A 3,076-nucleotide genomic window follows, 5' to 3' on the forward strand; every position below is an offset into this window, starting at 1 on the left:
ATTTAGAGTGGCGAACATGTAAGAATTCATACCAATTTTCATAAATATTTTGAAGATCTAAATTTTCTTTCTTCAAATTATGCAGTGAATATTTCAGAGCACATTTTAATATATAAAAAATATAGATCAATGGATAATTCATGTTAACTGTTTCAAAGGTGAGACTGGCTCCAAATTTCTTTATAGGAAAAATTCCAGCTTTTAAAAGTTTCTGTGCACAAGTGGAGAAGCTGTGGCATCTTATAATAAGACAGAAGCATTTAAATTTTAATAAAAGAGTTTGAACTCTGACAGACTCATTTTGGGTTCCAGAGCATTTGAATCTCAATTTATTGTACTAAACTCACTACCGGTCAGTCAATCATGACTCATAACAACCCTATAGGACAGAATGAAACTTCCCCTGGGGAGTTCTGTGGCTGGGTGTTAGTCTGGGTAGACTAGAGAAACAAATCCATAGAAACTCATGTGAATAAGAGAGAGTTTTATATAAAGGGTAATTGTACACTAAAAAAGCATCCCAATCCAGTTCAGTCCAAGCCCATATGTCCGATATTAGCCCAAATGTCCGATAATAATCTATAAAGTCCTCTTCAGACTCACAAAACCCATGCAATGATGCCAAATGCAGGAAGATCACAGGCCAGTGGGTGGGAAGTCTGTGGGTCCAGCGGTGGTGTATAACCATTTCAGCGCTGGCAGGGGTTTCCATGTGGCTTCTCTGTTTCTCAGGGCATGGAGTCTATCAGCTAGTGCCATATGTCTTGTCAGTAGAGCATCTCCAAGAGAGTGATCAGAGAGAGAGAGAGAAGTGTCTCCCGCCTCCAAGAAGGAAGACAGGATTTCTCAGAATTCTCAGAAGGCCATACCCACACAGAGGCCTCACTGGCTATGTTCTGATTGACAGACTAGCCTCTACCTCTTCACTCTTATTCTCTCAAGTCCCAAATTGACACGCAATTGTGTAACTACCACAGGCTGTAAATCTTTCTTGGGAGCAGAAAGTCTCATCTTTCTTTTGTAGAGCGGCTGGTGGGCTCAAACAGCTGACCTTGTGTTTAGCAGTTAAACACATAACCTGCTACTGTGTAGCAGCTAGACCATCAGGGCTCCTTATTTATTGTACAGTAACACTTATTTCTGACCCCTTTTTAAAACAATAACAATTTGGAACTGCCTACTATTCAATTCCTAATAAAGGTGAAGTGTTATTTGGGGAAAATTCCAAGTTCAACAGTAATTTGCACTGTTCAAATATATCTTTGGATCCAAGGACCATGTGAAGTATAACTTGACCTAAATGTTTAGTACAACACAGCTACTTTAAATAAATCCTGTGTGTACTTCCTCTATCTCCGGCTAGCTAACACTACATGTCGTAGTTACATACAGAAGCTGGTGTCAATCTGAGAGGATTATGAGTGAAGGGGTGGAGTCTGGCCTGTCAATCTGGAGTTAGCTATTGAGACCTCTGTGTGGGCATGGCCTTCTCCTGAGAATTCTGGGAACTGCTGTATTGTCCTCCTTGGAGATGGGAGACACTTTTCTCTTTCTGCTCAGCCCCTGTGAGACATCTTACCTGACAAGAAACTCTCTCTTGGCTCACTCCCTGAGACACTCTACTGACAAGACACATGGCACTACACTGATAGATCCTGTGCCCTGGGAACTGGAGAAGCCACAATGAGACCCTGTCAGCACTGAGATGCTTACAACGCCACTGGATCCAAAGACTTTCCACCCACTAGCCTGTGATCATCCTGCACTCAGCATCATTGCATGTGTTTCATGAGTCTGAAGAGGGCTTTATAGATTGGTATCGGACATATGGGCTAATGTCAGACTTGATCTCGACTGGATCTGGATTTGATTGGGATGCTTTCTTAATGTACAATTACCCTTTATATAAAACTCTCTCTGATACACATATGAATCTCTCTGGATTTGTTTCTATGGGTGAGCAGAGTGGCATGTTCTGTATCTCAAAAACTAGAGCTGATAAGGGAAAACTGGTGCCATCACCAAAATGTGTTACTATACAACATGAAGAAGAAAAATCAAGGCTCAGGTGAAGGTTAAACTATTTGGGAATTGATTAATAGTTTAAACTATTGGATGCAAAGTTGATGATTTAAAATGTAAACCCCCACCTAATTTACAATAAAAATTGAAAATAAAAAACTGAAAAAGATATTATCTCATCACAAACAGCATTGTACTTCAAGACAGACCCTTTTAAATGTGTGTCTTTGGGTTATGTATTAGTCTGGGTACTTTAGAGAAACAAATCCACAGAAACTTATATATAAGGTGAGTTTTATATAAAGGTTAAGTGCACATCAAGAAAACATCCCAACCCAGTGTTGCCCAAGCCCACAAGCCCAACATTAACCCATATGTCCGACACCAATCCACAAAGTCCTCCTCCATCTCACAAAACATACACTATGGTGCCAACTGCAGGAGGAAAGCTGAATCAGTGAATGTGTAAGCATCTCAGCGCTGGCAGGGGTCTCTACATGGCTGCTCCAGCCCCCAGGGCTGCATCAGGGTAGGTCCATGTGGCTTCTCCTCAGGGATGTCTTGCAGGAAGTGAGCCTTGCCAGCTGAAGCAGGGAACTGGCCAAGGCAGCTGCACCGTGGTCCAACCATCACAAAGCAAGAGACCTGAGAACTTGAAAGGCGAGGCTCACTGAGCCATTTATCTCTCCACCCTTCAATTAACCCCACACGTGTTTATTGGCCAGGTTAGCACAATAAACTTTAACTAACTCAAATTAGTTTTTTTTAATAGTTTTATTTGAAATGTGCTTTTTGACAAGTGTGATGCCTTTCTTCTTGCAGCTGTCATTCCCAGCAGAGTAAACTATATGACTGTCTGGCCCATAATGGCTAATACCTGTCCATTTCAGCCCACTCATACCTAGACTATCCATCTTTTTGTGTTCCATTCAATTTTTGATAACTTCCAATTTTCCTAGAATTATTTATCATACTTTCCACATTCCAATTATTAATGGATGTTTGCAGCTGATTCTTCTCATTTTGAGTTGTGCCCCATCAGTAGGTGAAGATC

The sequence above is a fragment of the Echinops telfairi genome, unplaced genomic scaffold, assembly GCF_000313985.2.
Source record: "Echinops telfairi isolate 266 unplaced genomic scaffold, ASM31398v2 ScPeMD7_7424;HRSCAF=8462, whole genome shotgun sequence".
NCBI classification, from domain to species: Eukaryota; Metazoa; Chordata; class Mammalia; order Afrosoricida; family Tenrecidae; genus Echinops; species Echinops telfairi.